Source organism: Cottoperca gobio, chromosome 4 (genome assembly GCF_900634415.1).
Source record: "Cottoperca gobio chromosome 4, fCotGob3.1, whole genome shotgun sequence".
Lineage (NCBI taxonomy): Eukaryota > Metazoa > Chordata > Actinopteri > Perciformes > Bovichtidae > Cottoperca > Cottoperca gobio.
This window is the reverse complement of record NC_041358.1, coordinates 1033009-1048811: the sequence shown is the minus strand read 5'-3', so window position 1 is coordinate 1048811 and position 15803 is coordinate 1033009. Positions and strand designations below refer to the sequence as shown.

Sequence of the window (15803 nt, the reverse complement as noted above, 5' to 3'; positions counted from 1 at the left end):
AAAAAGGAGCAATGCAGTATTTTAGTGTATTGGTGGTTACTGTTGTTGTAATTTCCCTTGTGAGGTGACGACACATCGGCTTCACCAATCACGACCAACAGCACTGCCAGCAACCTCTGACAGTACCTGGAACTTGCATTCAGTATCACCTCCTGTGACGTGCACAGGTTTTGTTCCGGGGTCTCAAGAGCATAACCTTTTTATAATAGTGTTAAAAAATGTTTTAAGTCCATCCATCCATCCATCGTCTACCGCTTATCCGGGGTCGGTTTGCGGGGGCAGCAGCTCCAGTAGGGAACCCTAAACTTCCCTTTTCCAGGCCACATCTGCTGGGGTCTCCTCCCAGCTGGACGTGCCTGGAACACCTCCCTATGGAGGTGCCTGCAAATGTTGCAAATGCAATACCGCCCCCATTGCTCTGATTCCCCAGCCAATCTCTCGCTCCATTGTCCCCTCACTCGCGAACAAGACCCGGAGGTTCTTGAACTCCTTCACTTGGGGTAAGGACTCATTCCCTACACGGAGTAGGCAATCCACCGGTTTCCTGCTGAGAGCCTCAGATTTCAAGGTGCTGATCCTCATCCCAACCGCTTCACACTCGGCTGCGAACCGATCCAGTGACTGCTGAAGGTCACAGGCCGATGATGCCATCAGGACTACATCATCTGCAAAGAACAGCGATGAGATCCTCAGGCCACCAAACTGCAACCCCTCTCCTCCACGACTACGCCTCGATATCCTGTCCATGAATATCACAAACACGATTGGTGATAAAGTGCAGCCCTGGCGGAGGCCAACATCCACTGGGAACGAGACGACTTACTGCCGAGTATCCGGACACAACTCTCGCTTTGGGCGTACAGGGATTGGACGGCCCTCAGAAGTGACCCCCTCACCCCATACTCCCGCAGCACCATCCACAGTATCACCCAGGGAACCCGGTCATACGCCTTCTCCAGATCCACAAAACACATGTAGACCAGCTGGGCGTACTCCCAGGCCCCCTCCAGGATCCTTGCAAGAGTGAAAAGTTGGTCCGTTGTTCCACGGCCAGGACGGAATCCGCATTGTTCCTCTTCAATCAGAGGTTCGACTATTGGCCGAACCCTCCTTTCCAGCACCGTGGAGTAGACTTTACCAAGGAGGCTGAGAAGTGTGATACCCCTGTAGTTGGCAGGGGTATCTGCTGGTCCCCCTTTTTGAATAGGGGAACCACCACCCCGGCCACCCTGCCACAATATATACAATACCAGAGGTTGTGAGTTCAATACCAGGGCTGCCACCATTGTACCCCTGAGCAAGGCACTTAACCCTGATTTGCTCCAGGGAGACTGTCCCTGTAGGTTAAGGGTATTCAACTAAAATTCAAAGCGGTCCAGTAAGAGACATTTTCCTCAAGCAATGGTCCAGAACATCAGTCTAACGTGCGTTATGAATTAGTGTGAGATATATTGAAGTAGCCTAGTAGCTGTATAAACATCTGCACATAATCAACAACTGACTGTCAAATTTAATAGAAATAGAATAGAAAGAAAGTAAAATTCAAAAACATTTTGACAATATTTATTGTCACTTAACATTGAACTATACAGATATATATATATTACTGTAGATATGTATAATGTTCTTCTCGGGCTGCATTTAAAATATAATAGAGAAAATAAATAAAATAACTTTTGAAAAATTGTGCATCTTAAAATAAAGTGCTTAATTTGTGTTTTCCCTCAAGTAAGGTTTCAGATCCTGCACTCATGCACTGCTTGACAGCTCCTCCATCAGTAAATGTTTTTTGTGTTGACCCAAAATCCAAATAACTCTGAGGGAACATTCATGAGCCGGTTGTTGGGCAGTGAATGAAGGGGTCAGGATCCTGCTGGATTCATCATATTGGGCTCTGAGACCTCAGTTCAGACTTGAGTGGTTATGTTTGGTCTAAAGCTTTGTGCTTTGTCTCATAGTGGAGTTTCACACTGTATACTTTTTTCTTCTTAGAGAGCACCATGTGTAGTTATTTTTCTCTCCCTGTCTGCTGCTCACTCGCCTTTCCGTCTTCTCTCCCTGTCTCCGGCTCACTCGCCTCTCCGTCTTGTCTCCGGCTCACTCCCCTCTCCGTCTTCTCTCCCTGTCTGCTGCTCACTCGTCTCTCCGTCTTCTCTCCCTGTCTGCTGCTCACTCTTCTCTCCTTGTCTCCGGCTCACTCCTCTCTCCGTCTTCTCTCCTTGTCTCCGGCTCACTCCTCTCTCCGTCTTCTCTCCCTGTCTCCGGCTCACTCGCCTCTCCGTCTTCTCTCACTGTCTCCAACTCACTCGTCTCTCCGTCTTCTCTCCCTGTCTCCGGCTCACTCGCCTCTCCGTCTTTTCTCCTTGTCTCCGGCTCACTCGCCTCTCCGTCTTCTCTCCCTGTCTCCGGCTCACTCGCCTCTCCGTCTTCTCTCACTGTCTCCAACTCACTCGTCTCTCCGTCTTCTCTCCCTGTCTCCGGCTCACTCGCCTCTCCGTCTTCTCTCCCTGTCTCCGGCTCACTCGTCTCTCCGTCTTCTCTCCTTGTCTCCGGCTCACTCGTCTCTCCGTCTTCTCTCCCTGTCTCCGGCTCACTCGTCTCTCCGTCTTCTCTCCCTGTCTCCGGCTCACTCGCCTCTCCGTCTTGTCTCCGGCTCACTCGTCTCTCCGTCTTCTCTCCCTGTCTCCGGCTCACTCGCCTCTCCGTCTTGTCTCCGGCTCACTCGCCTCTCCGTCTTCTCTCCCTGTCTGCTGCTCACTCATCTCTCCGTCTTCTCTCCCTGTCTGCTGCTCACTCTTCTCTCCTTGTCTCCGGCTCACTTGCCTCTCCGTCTTCTCTCCCTGTCTCCGGCTCACTCGCCTCTCCGTCTTCTCTCCTTGTCTCCAGCTCACTCGCCTCTCCGTCTTCTCTCCCTGTCTCCGGCTCACTCGCCTCTCCGTCTTCTCTCACTGTCTCCAACTCACTCGTCTCTCCGTCTTCTCTCCCTGTCTCCGGCTCACTCGCCTCTCCGTCTTCTCTCCTTGTCTCCGGCTCACTCGCCTCTCCGTCTTCTCTCCCTGTCTCCGGCTCACTCGCCTCTCCGTCTTCTCTCCCTGTCTCCGGCTCACTCCTCTCTCCGTCTTCTCTCCCTGTCTCCGGCTCACTCGTCTCTCCGTCTTCTCTCCCTGTCTCCAACTCACTCGTCTCTCCGTCTTCTCTCCCTGTCTCCGGCTCACTCGCCTCTCCGTCTTCTCTCCTTGTCTCCGGCTCACTTGCCTCTCCGTCTTCTCTCCCTGTCTCCGGCTCACTCCTCTCTCCGTCTTCTCTCCTTGTCTCCGGCTCACTCCTCTCTCCGTCTTCTCTCCCTGTCTCCGGCTCACTCGCCTCTCCGTCTTCTCTCACTGTCTCCAACTCACTCGTCTCTCCGTCTTCTCTCCCTGTCTCCGGCTCACTCGCCTCTCCGTCTTTTCTCCTTGTCTCCGGCTCACTCGCCTCTCCGTCTTCTCTCCCTGTCTCCGGCTCACTCGCCTCTCCGTCTTCTCTCCCTGTCTCCGGCTCACTCGTCTCTCCGTCTTCTCTCCCTGTCTCCGGCTCACTCGTCTCTCCGTCTTCTCTCCCTGTCTCCGGCTCACTCGCCTCTCCGTCTTCTCTCCCTGTCTCCGGCTCACTCGCTCTCCGTCTTCTCTCCTTGTCTCCGGCTCACTCGTCTCTCCGTCTTCTCTCCCTGTCTCCGGCTCACTCGTCTCTCCGTCTTCTCTCCCTGTCTCCGGCTCACTCGCCTCTCCGTCTTGTCTCCGGCTCACTCGTCTCTCCGTCTTCTCTCCCTGTCTCCGGCTCACTCGCCTCTCCGTCTTGTCTCCGGCTCACTCGCCTCTCCGTCTTCTCTCCCTGTCTGCTGCTCACTCATCTCTCCGTCTTCTCTCCCTGTCTGCTGCTCACTCTTCTCTCCTTGTCTCCGGCTCACTTGCCTCTCCGTCTTCTCTCCCTGTCTCCGGCTCACTCGCCTCTCCGTCTTCTCTCCTTGTCTCCAGCTCACTCGCCTCTCCGTCTTCTCTCCCTGTCTCCGGCTCACTCGCCTCTCTGTCTTCTCTCACTGTCTCCAACTCACTCGTCTCTCCGTCTTCTCTCCCTGTCTCCGGCTCACTCGCCTCTCCGTCTTCTCTCCTTGTCTCCGGCTCACTCGCCTCTCCGTCTTCTCTCCCTGTCTCCGGCTCACTCGCCTCTCCGTCTTCTCTCCCTGTCTCCGGCTCACTCCTCTCTCCGTCTTCTCTCCCTGTCTCCGGCTCACTCGTCTCTCCGTCTTCTCTCCCTGTCTCCGGCTCACTCGCCTCTCCGTCTTGTCTCCGGCTCACTCGTCTCTCCGTCTTCTCCCCCTGTCTCCGGCTCACTCGTCTCTCCGTCTTCTCTCCCTGTCTCCGGCTCACTCGCCTCTCCGTCTTCTCTCCCTGTCTCCGGCTCACTCGTCTCTCCGTCTTCTCTCCCTGTCTCCGGCTCACTCGTCTCTCCGTCTTCTCTCCCTTTCTCCGGCTCACTCGTCTCTCCGTCTTCTCTCCCTGTCTCCGGCTCACTCGCCTCTCCGTCTTGTCTCCGGCTCACTCGCCTCTCCGTCTTCTCTCCCTGTCTGCTGCTCACTCTTCTCTCCTTGTCTCCGGCTCACTCCTCTCTCCGTCTTCTCTCCTTGTCTCCGGCTCACTCCTCTCTCCGTCTTCTCTCCCTGTCTCCGGCTCACTCGCCTCTCCGTCTTCTCTCCTTGTCTCCGGCTCACTCCTCTCTCCGTCTTCTCTCCCTGTCTCCGGCTCACTCGCCTCTCCGTCTTCTCTCCCTGTCTCCGGCTCACTCCTCTCTCCGTCTTCTCTCCCTGTCTCCGGCTCACTCGTCTCTCCGTCTTCTCTCCCTGTCTCCGGCTCACTCGTCTCTCCGTCTTCTCTCCCTGTCTCCGGCTCACTCGCCTCTCCGTCTTCTCTCCCTGTCTCCGGCTCACTCGCCTCTCCGTCTTCTCTCCCTGTCTCCGGCTCACTCCTCTCTCCGTCTTCTCTCCCTGTCTCCGGCTCACTCGTCTCTCCGTCTTCTCTCCCTGTCTCCGGCTCACTCGTCTCTCCGTCTTCTCTCCCTGTCTCCGGCTCACTCGCCTCTCCGTCTTCTCTCCCTGTCTCCGGCTCACTCGCCTCTCCGTCTTGTCTCCGGCTCACTCGTCTCTCCGTCTTCTCTCCCTGTCTCCGGCTCACTCGTCTCTCCGTCTTCTCTCCCTGTCTCCGGCTCACTCGCCTTTCCGTCTTGTCTCCGGCTCACTCGTCTCTCCGTCTTCTTTCCCTGTCTCCGGCTCACTCGCCTCTCCGTCTTGTCTCCGGCTCACTCGCCTCTCCGTCTTCTCTCCCTGTCTGCTGCTCACTCATCTCTCCGTCTTCTCTCCCTGTCTGCTGCTCACTCTTCTCTCCTTGTCTCCGGCTCACTTGCCTCTCCGTCTTCTCTCCCTGTCTCCGGCTTACTCGCCTCTCCGTCTTCTCTCCCTGTCTCCGGCTCACTCGCCTCTCCGTCTTCTCTCACTGTCTCCAACTCACTCGTCTCTCCGTCTTCTCTCCCTGTCTCCGGCTCACTCGCCTCTCCGTCTTCTCTCCTTGTCTCCGGCTCACTCGCCTCTCCGTCTTCTCTCCCTGTCTCCGGCTCACTCGCCTCTCCGTCTTCTCTCCCTGTCTCCGGCTCACTCCTCTCTCCGTCTTCTCTCCCTGTCTCCGGCTCACTCTTCTCTCCGTCTTCTCTCCCTGTCTCCGGCTCACTCGTCTCTCCGTCTTCTCTCCCTGTCTCCGGCTCACTCGCCTCTCCGTCTTGTCTCCGGCTCACTCGTCTCTCCGTCTTCTCTCCCTGTCTCCGGCTCACTCGTCTCTCCGTCTTCTCTCCCTGTCTCCGGCTCACTCGCCTCTCCGTCTTGTCTCCGGCTCACTCGTCTCTCCGTCTTCTCTCCCTGTCTCCGGCTCACTCGCCTCTCCGTCTTGTCTCCGGCTCACTCGCCTCTCCGTCTTCTCTCCCTGTCTGCTGCTCACTCTTCTCTCCCTGTCTCCGGCTCACTCGCCTCTCCGTCTTCTCTCCCTGTCTCCGGCTCACTCGCCTCTCCGTCTTCTCTCACTGTCTCCAACTCACTCGTCTCTCCGTCTTCTCTCCCTGTCTCCGGCTCACTCGCCTCTCCGTCTTCTCTCCCTGTCTCCGGCTCACTCGCCTCTCCGTCTTGTCTCCGGCTCACTCATCTCTCCGTCTTCTCTCCCTGTCTCCGGCTCACTCGCCTCTCCGTCTTGTCTCCGGCTCACTCGCCTCTCCGTCTTCTCTCCCTGTCTGCTGCTCACTCATCTCTCCGTCTTCTCTCCCTGTCTGCTGCTCACTCTTCTCTCCTTGTCTCCGGCTCACTTGCCTCTCCGTCTTCTCTCCCTGTCTCCGGCTCACTCGCCTCTCCGTCTTCTCTCCCTGTCTCCGGCTCACTCGCCTCTCCGTCTTCTCTCCCTGTCTCCGGCTCACTCGCCTCTCCGTCTTCTCTCACTGTCTCCAGCTCACTCGCCTCTCCGTCTTCTCTCCCTGTCTCCGGCTCACTCGCCTCTCCGTCTTCTCTCCTTGTCTCCGGCTCACTCGCCTCTCCGTCTTCTCTCCCTGTCTCCGTCTCACTCGCCTCTCCGTCTTCTCTCACTGTCTCCAACTCACTCGTCTCTCCGTCTTCTCTCCCTGTCTCCGGCTCACTCGCCTCTCCGTCTTCTCTCCTTGTCTCCGGCTCACTCGCCTCTCCGTCTTCTCTCACTGTCTCCAACTCACTCGTCTCTCCGTCTTCTCTCCCTGTCTCCGGCTCACTCACCTCTCCGTCTTCTCTCCTTGTCTCCGGCTCACTCGCCTCTCCGTCTTCTCTCCTTGTCTCCGGCTCACTCGCCTCTCCGTCTTCTCTCCCTGTCTCCGGCTCACTCGCCTCTCCGTCTTCTCTCCTTGTCTCCGGCTCACTCGTCTCTCCGTCTTCTCTCCCTGTCTCCGGCTCACTCGCCTCTCCGTCTTCTCTCCCTGTATCGCTAACTCGTCTAGTCGCTTTCCGTCTGTCACTCGCCTCTCGCCTCTCATCTGTCTGTATTCACAATGTTTGCCGCCTGGAATGCACAGATTTGATTGGCTGAGTAGCATCCTAAACCGCTAAACCAGTGCCGCAAAAATGAGAAAAGCTGCGCCGGTTAAAACAGAAACGCCCCGTCAAAATTGAAAATCCCGTAATTTATTGATTATAGGTCCGCCGCCTGGGTCCAGACTCGGACCGGGGTCCGCCTGTTAGTGACCTATGCTGTAGTTAGTTCACTGTAAGTCGCTCTGGATAAGAGCGTCTGCTAAATGACCTGTAATGTAATCAGGACAGGAAATAGAGCTCACCAGATCACAAGTGGCAGGTGTTTAAGAAACATTAATGCTCAAACCATGTTCTTCTTATCTAAGCCTGATACACTATTTTATTTTCCTTAATTTCCTTTATTTTATTTATCCCTAAAGCATTTCGACACGCACACATTTTCTTTGCTGTAAGCTACAGGTTTTGGTTTAGTTGTAGATAGTTTCATTGGCCTCTCTTTCTCCCCTATTGTTAAGCTGCTAGTTTGGAGGCAGTATGATATCATAGGATATGCTGACAGTTTCTTTTCCTATTTCTAACTCTCATATTAAATTCAGAGCACATTTTTCTCTGCCTGTCTGGCATAACAGGAACTACTACACCCTTCTTTTCCTCACTATTCACACACTGCTAGTATCTTTGATGAGCATCAGCACAATTATTTTCTTGAGGTGCCCTTTCTTTCTCTCTGTGCATAAAACCTGACGCTATAACCAGACTCTTCTCACATTCTCTATCTGTTGCTATTGGCCTTTCTTCATCCGCTTACTGTGTTATTTTCAGGTATGCGTTTGCATTTAGATTGCCAACCTAATTTGCTCTCTTCCTAGAGAAGACCTGCCTGTTGCAGGAAAGCTTCTCAGCTCTCTTGTTCATTATATTAGGTTAGTTGACAGCTGCACTAACAACACAAGTGCTATTTATCTCTACAATGAGATGTGTGTGACCAGCAGAGGCTGCTGCTCTAACAGTCCTACAGTGGAATCACTCGTGGACGGTCAGTGTAGCATGAATTCATACTTGTGTGGAAACTGGTTTTCTTCGTATGCTTTTATGTAAATCAGTAAATATGTAGTTCAGTTATGCTCTCTGTTTTCCCTCTTCATACATTTCACTTACAGTGAGAAGTGATCGAAGTCATTTCATAGTGCAATGCTTTGTCATTTATCAATATGCTCACGCCATCTATTAGCATTTGTTATATATTAGACAGTTACAGGTGAGTGTTGCTGCTGCAATGAGCTCTGTGACTGAATATGTGTCTGTGGAAGGTAATAAATAACTCTGCTGCTCTCACCAAAGTGCAGCTAATTAAGCATAAGGAGTTTACTAGTTACTAATATGTTTGTGATGTGTTAACTTTCATTGTCATTTTAACTTTACATTAGGCTCTTAATCACAGTGCTACTTTTTCCTTTGTAGAATACATTATCCTGGGTGGGCTCAGGTAGTTTTGTTATTCAGACTGCTGTTCAGACTGAGTGCAGTTAAAAAAGTATGAGGGCAGAAGGGTGGGCTTGAGTCACATGACTGACCCAACTCCGCCAGTACAGTCATGAATCTGACTTTGCTCTGCTCAAAAGTTCTTAGTGGGAATAATACTTTTATGGCAATAAATATAGCTATTTACAACGTGATTGCTTTTGAGTCAAATTTGCCTTTAGATTAGGATTGTGGTTTTGGTGGACCCGTACCAAATATGGATGTTTACTGCATGAAAGTGTTTTGTCAACCAAGAGCATGAATCCCCAGTAATCCATTCCTAGAAATGTACTGATAGATACTCGGAGATTGCTCACTCTTTAAAATGACCTCTCTGCCTGCGGCTGTCAAATCATAAACATTGAGGCGAGAAAAAGTTTGTAACTTGCTTCTGCACTCGTACAACTTGCTGTCTAACTACTTTTTAATTGCTTTACGTAGAAGCTCTGACTCCATCTCATTAGTTTTAGCATCTGCGGAACATAGTGCTGTAGTTATATGATGTCACCTGATTCTGCTCAGAGTGGGAAATAACGCAGATTGTCACCTGTTTCTTGTCAGCACATTAATGCACTGTGCTCTAATGACTCTTAGCTGCACTCCAGTTAACTATGTCTGCTGAATCAGTGTAATTGCAGACCTTGACAGTTACAGGACAAGAGACATTTATTAATAATTAATAATGAACAATTAGTCATTGATAATTAATAATGAATAGTTATTCATAATAATAATACATTTTACTTATAGAGCACATTTTATAGTACTCAAAGACACTTTACATTTACAGGTTAAAATGTATCATATAAATCAAGGATAGGCAACTTTGAGGACAGGGAGGGCCACAAAAAGTGTGTCCTCACTGCCAGAGGGCCACTTTGCACCCCCCCTCGCAGAGCTCCGACAGAACAAAGTGAGGGCGCGGGCCGCCAGTTGCCCATCCCTGATATAATTCAACACACTAAAGATATACAACTCACAACATTAACATTACAATCAGTTCTGAAAAGGTGAGTTGTGATTTGAACATGGACAGATTGGTGCATTCTTGGATGTGTTTGGGGAGAGAGTTGCAGAGGGAGGGGTTAGCTCTTGAGAAGGCTCTGTCGCCCCAGGTCCGGTGCTTGATCATGAGTGATGGAAACAGGAGGTTGGCATCAGAGGAGCGGAGGCTGCGGAGAGGAGTGTTGTAGTGGAGCAGGTCTGTGAGGAAGGAGGCTGGCTGTGGAGGGCTTTGTGAGGATGAAGAAGGACTTGAAAATGGATCTGTTGTGGGACAGGGAGCCGGAGGTTCTGGAGGACAGGGGTGATGGGATCACGGGAGCGAGTGTGGGAGAGCAGACGAGCATCAGAGTGGGGGAGGGTAGTCGGGTTACTGTCAAACTTCTTTTGGATAAATGAAAGGAAAGAGTTGCACTTGTCGACTGTGAAGGATCTAGAGATGCTGGTTTTGAGAAGTTTGTTTACTATGGAAAAGAGAACCTTGGGGTTTGGAGGAGCCAGAGTGTATGAGGTTTGAGTAGCAAATGGACCGGGCTGTGCTGAGAGTATCTTTGTATTGTTGAAGGTAGTCTGTGTAGGCTTGGAGATGCACTGTTAAGCCACATCAATAAGCATCTAAGCCAGGGGTGTCAAACTCAATCACAGAGAGGGCCATCTGGGTCAACATTTATTGAACAGAATAGACATATTGGATAATATTCATATTATTGCATGCCAGATATAATTGTACTGCGGGCCGGAAGTGGCCCGTGGGCCTAGAATTTGACATGTCTAATCTAAGCTGTTCTGTTTTATAAGCTCTTCAACATGCTGCGGCAAACTAGCTAATTACCGATGTAGCCTGCAAACTGACGTTAGCATCACACTTTTACCTGGTTGATGTTTGTTTGGTAGCTCGTTCAGCAAGTCCAGGTGTTCTGCAGGATGTGCCCATGCTTTTAGCTAATGTTGCTAATTTGGGTTGTTGCTCAGGCTGTTAGTCATTTGTTGTCTGTGGAGACTCTTGTCCACAGTCAGGGATAAGGATGACAGAGAGGAGGTGTAGTGTCACACACACAGCTTTATTCTCAAACAGGTAAGCTTTATATTACAGGCACAGCTGACAGGTCGCTCTCCTGTCCGTCGCTCTGCTGTCCGTTGCTCTACTACTGCAAGAGAACAGAACCAGGCCATCACCATGCATTTATTATGTGACGGATTACCTGATTCCGTTCAGCTATCTGGCCTCCAGCTGGGAAACTCCTGTCTCTCCCCAGCAGCCGGTGCCCTAACCACACCCCACTGCCACATTGTCTATCACAGAACTGCAACGTTACAGCTTTATGGAAATGCAATTTGAATGAACATTTCAGTGAATATTGAAATAGTTATAGGTTGCTGTAAGTATTCCTTTGGCCCATACTGGCTGTTAAGTGAATGCTGTCGTCTTCTCATTCCATGCAAAATTCCATTCAACATTTCAACTGAAGTTAATGTGAGGCTGCAGTAGTCTGAGCCAATGTTGGCTTTGGCTGAACTTTTGGAATGCATTTTTGCACAAAACAAATATTTGGTATTGTGTCCCATGCAATTAGGTAAGGAAATAATTACTTAACGCAGTGGTTCCCAAAGTGGGGGGCTATTGCAGGGGGGGCAAGGCAAATGAATGAGGCATGCTTGAGCCCTGCTAGCATAACATGGACAAGTTTGTGACAGGGCTCCCAGCTAAACACAAAGCAGAGGATGAATCTTCACCAAATGTGCCAGCTTCCCAAGCAAAAGTCATCCATCCATCCATCCATCCATCGTCTACCGCTTATCCGGGATCGGGTCGCGGGGGCAGCAGCTCCAGTAAGGAACCCCAATCTTCCCTTCTCCGGGCCACATCCTCCAGCTCCGACTGGGGGATCCTGAGGCGTTCCCAGGCCAGTGACGAGATATAATCTCTCCACCGAGTCCTGGGTCTTCCCCGGGGTCTCCTCCCAGCTGGACGTGCCTGGAACACCTCCCTAGGGAGGCGCCCAGGTGGCATCCTTACTAGATGCCCAAACCACCTCAACTGGCTCCTTTCAACGTAAAGGAGCAGCGGCTCTACTCCGAGTCTCTCACGGATGGCTGAGCTTCTCACCCTATCTCTAAGGGAGACGCCAGCCACCCGTCTGAGAAAACCCATTTCGGCTGCTTGTACCCGTGATCTCGTTCTTTCGGTCATGACCCAGCCTTCATGACCATAGGTGAGGGTAGGAACGAAGATCGACCGGTATATTAAGAGCTTTGCCTTCTGGCTCAGCTCTCTTTTCGTCACAACGGTGTGGTAAAGTGACTGTAATACCGCCCCCGCTGCTCCGATTCTCCGGCCAATCTCTCGCTCCATCGTCCCCTCACTCGCGAACAAGACCCCGAGGTACTTGAACTCCTTCACTTGGGGTAATGGCTCATTCCCTACCCGGAGTAGGCAATCCACCGGTTTCCTGCTGAGAGCCATGGCCTCAGATTTGGAGGTGCTGAACCTCATCCCAACCGCTGCACACTCGGCTGCGAACCGATCCAGTGACTGTTGAAGGTCACAGACCGATGATGCCATAAGGACCACATCATCTGCAAAGAGCAGCGATGAGATCCTCAGGTCACCGAACTGCAACCCCCCCTCCTCCACGACTACGCCTCGATATCCTATCCATGAAAATCACGAACAGGATTGGTGATAAAGCGCAGCCCTGGCGGAGGCCAACATCCACGGGAAACGAGTCCGACTTACTGCAGAGTATCCGGACACAACTCTCGCTTTGGGCGTACAGGGATTGGATCGCCCTCAAAAGTGACCCCCTCACCCCATACTCCCGCAGCACCTCCCACAGTATCACCCGGGGGACCCGGTCATACGCCTTCTCCAGATCCACAAAACACATGTAGACCGGATGGGCGTACTCCCAGGCCCCCTCCAGGATCCTTGCAAAAGTAAAGAGTTGGTCTGTTGTTCCACGACCAGGACGGAATCCGCATTGTTCCTCTTCAATCAGAGGTTCGACTACCGGCCGAACCCTCCTTTCCAGTACCTTGGAGTAGACTTTACCAGGGAGGCTGAGAAGTGTGATACCCCTGTAGTTGGCACACACTCTCTGGTCCCCCTTTTTAAATAGGGGAACCACCACCCCGGTCTGCCAACCCCTAGGCACTGTCCCAGACTTCCACGCAATGTTGACGAGGCGTGTCAACCAAGATAGCCCCTCAACACCCAAAGCCTTCAGCATTTCTGGACGGATCTCATCAACCCCTGCGGCTTTGCCACTGTGGAGTTGTTTGACTACCTCAGTGACTTCCATCAGGGAAATTGACGATGATCCCCATCAGCTTCCAGCTCTGCCTCAACCATAGAGGGCGTGTTAGTCGGATTCAGGAGTTCCTCAAAGTGCTCCTTCCAGCGGCCGATAACCTTCTCAGTTGAAGTCAGCAGGGTCCCACCCTTGCTGTACACAGCTTGGATGGTTCCTCGCTACCCCTCCTGAGGTGCCGGATGGTTTTCCAGAAGCACCTTGGTGCCGACCGAAAGTCCTTCTCCATAGCTTCTCCGAACTTCTCCCACACCCGCTGCTTTGCCTCTGACACGGCAGAAGCTGCCGCCCTTCTAGTCCTTCGATACCCTGCAACTGTTTCCGGAGTCCTCCCGGATAACATAACCCGGAAGGACTCCTTCTTCAGTCGGACGGCTTCCCTGACCACCGGGGTCCACCACGGTGTTCGAGGGTTACCGCCCCTTGAGGCACCTAAGACCTTCAGACCACAGCTCATCACCGCAGCTTCAGCAATAGAGGTTTTGAACATCGCCCACTCAGGTTCAATGCCCCCAACCTCCACAGGGATGGCTGAAAAGCTCCGCCGGAGGTGTGAGTTAAAGATCCCCAGGACAGGGGCTTCCTCCAGACGTTCACCCGCACTACCCGTTTGGGTTTACCAGGTCTGTCCAGAGTCTTCCCCCACCCCTTGATCCAACTCACCACCAGATGGTGATCAGTCGAAAGCTCCGCCCCTCTCTTCACCCGAGTGTCGAAAACATGCGGCCTCAGATCAGATGATACGATTGCGAAATCGATCATTGACCTTTGGCCTAGGGTGCTCTGGTACCACGTGCACTTATGAGCATCCTTATGTTCGAACATGGTGTTTGTTATGGCCATTCCATGACTAGCACAGAAGTCCAACAACAAACGACCGTTCTGGTTTAGATCAGGGAGGCCCTTCCTCCCAATCATGCCTCTCCAGGTGTCTCCATCGTTTCCCACGTGTGCGTTGAAGTCTCCCAGCAAGACTACGGAGTCCCCTACTGGAGCCCCCTGCAGGGCTCCATTCAGGGTCTCTAAGAAGGCCGAATACTCAGAACTGCGGTTTGGGGCATAGGCACAAACAACAGTCAGAGTTTTCCCCCCCATAACCCGAAGGCGTAGGGAGGCAACCCTCTCGTCCACCGGGATAAACTCCAACGTAGCGGCGCTCAGCCGGGGGCTAGTGAGTATCCCCACCCTGGCCCGACGCCTCACACCTTGGGCAACTCCGGAGAAGAATAGAGTCCAACCCCTATCCAGGAGTACGGTTCCAGAGCCAAGACTGTGCGTGGAGGTAAGCCCCACCAGATCCAACTGGTAGCGATCCACCTCCCGCACTAGTTCCGGCTCCTTCCCCCACAGAGAGGTGACGTTCCACGTCCCCAGAGCCAGCCTCTGCTGCCCGGGTCTGGTCCGCCGAGGTCCCTGACCATCACTGCCACCCGTGTGACAGCGCACCCGACCCCAGCGGTTTTTCCCATGAGTGGTGGGCCCACAGGATGGATGGATGGGAGGCACCACGTAGCTTCTTCGGGCTGTGCCCGACCGGGCTCCGTGGCAAACCCGGCCACCAGGCGCTCGCTGTCGGGCCCTCCCTCTGGGCCTGGCTCCAGACGGGGGCCCCGGGCTTCCTCCGGGCAGGGTCTCTCCTTTCCTTTCCCTTTCTTTCATGAAGTCGTTTTTGAACCATTCTGAGTCTGGCCCCTCACCTGAGACCAATTTGCCTTGGGAGACCCTACCAGGAGCACTAGGCTCCAGACAACACAGCTCTCAGGTTCATAGGGACACACAAACCTCTCCACCACGATAAGGTGATGGTTCCCAGAGAGGAAGCAAAAGTCAAGACAAGAAAATATGATGAGGCATATATCACCTTCACCAGTACAACGGTAGGTAGCGAGGAGAGACCACAGTGTGTTGTGTGTCTGGAGATACTAGCTTGTGACAGTTTGAAACCGAACAAGTTGAGACGCCACTTGGAGACAACACATTCGGAGCACAAAGACAAACCAGTTGATTTCTTCAAGAAACAACTCCTAAACTGTCGCAGCAGAGTCACTTTACTGAAGCTGCATCTGTGCCTTCAAACGCTCAACACGCCTCTTAGAAAGTTGCTACAGAGTTGCTCAGTGTAAAAAGTTGCACACTAGAGCCGAGGAATTAATACTTCCCTCTGCTATCGATATGGTTTCCACAATGATTGATGAAGCAACAGCCAGCAAGCTAAAGGCTATTCCTCTGTCAAACAATACTATCGTGAGGCGCATTAATGATGTAAAGGACATAGAGGAGCAGCTTGATGACAAGTGATGAGACAGCCGCTTTGCTTTGCTCGAAAATGTTCTTATCTACAAAAGGGGGGGCCCTGCAGAAAAAGTTTTACTATCATGTCAACATTAATTAATCATGCTGGTTTAAGCTTTTTATCACTAACCTGATTGTACTTTAGTATTTGCTATATCACGTGTCATTGTCCCATATTCTGATTTGAAAATGTCTTTACAGCATTTACAACTCTCTTTTTTTGTTGAAACATATATGATTAAACTAGTAGCTGTGAGTCCTTCGGGGCATGTTTTGCTTGAACTGGCAGAAACAATTTGTTTTTCTGAAATGTATCTGTGTCTCCTGTCTCTCCACCCGGCTCCATCCATGCTGCTCACCCCTTGTGTGCAATAATACCCAGTACCATGTCAAAATGAACACATCCAGCAATACTGCCTCACACAAACGGTGTTATAGAGCAACTATACCTTATGGTGAAGCATGTACACAGCTGAAATGTGATAAGGAATGAAGGCTCGAAAATGGATATTAAGACTCTATTTCACCAGGTTTTTATTATGCACATTTTAAATGACAAAAGTGACAAAACATAAGGATAAGGTGACAGACACCAAGGCAATTAAAACCAAACA

At 51.9% G+C, this 15803-nt stretch overlaps 1 protein-coding gene across 1 annotated transcript in view; it reads left to right on the top strand.

The window, feature by feature from the left end:
• Positions 1-15803, top strand: part of szt2 (SZT2 subunit of KICSTOR complex) — a 91824-nt gene that overhangs the window by 27168 nt on the left and 48853 nt on the right. The gene's annotated exons all lie outside the window — the stretch shown is intronic.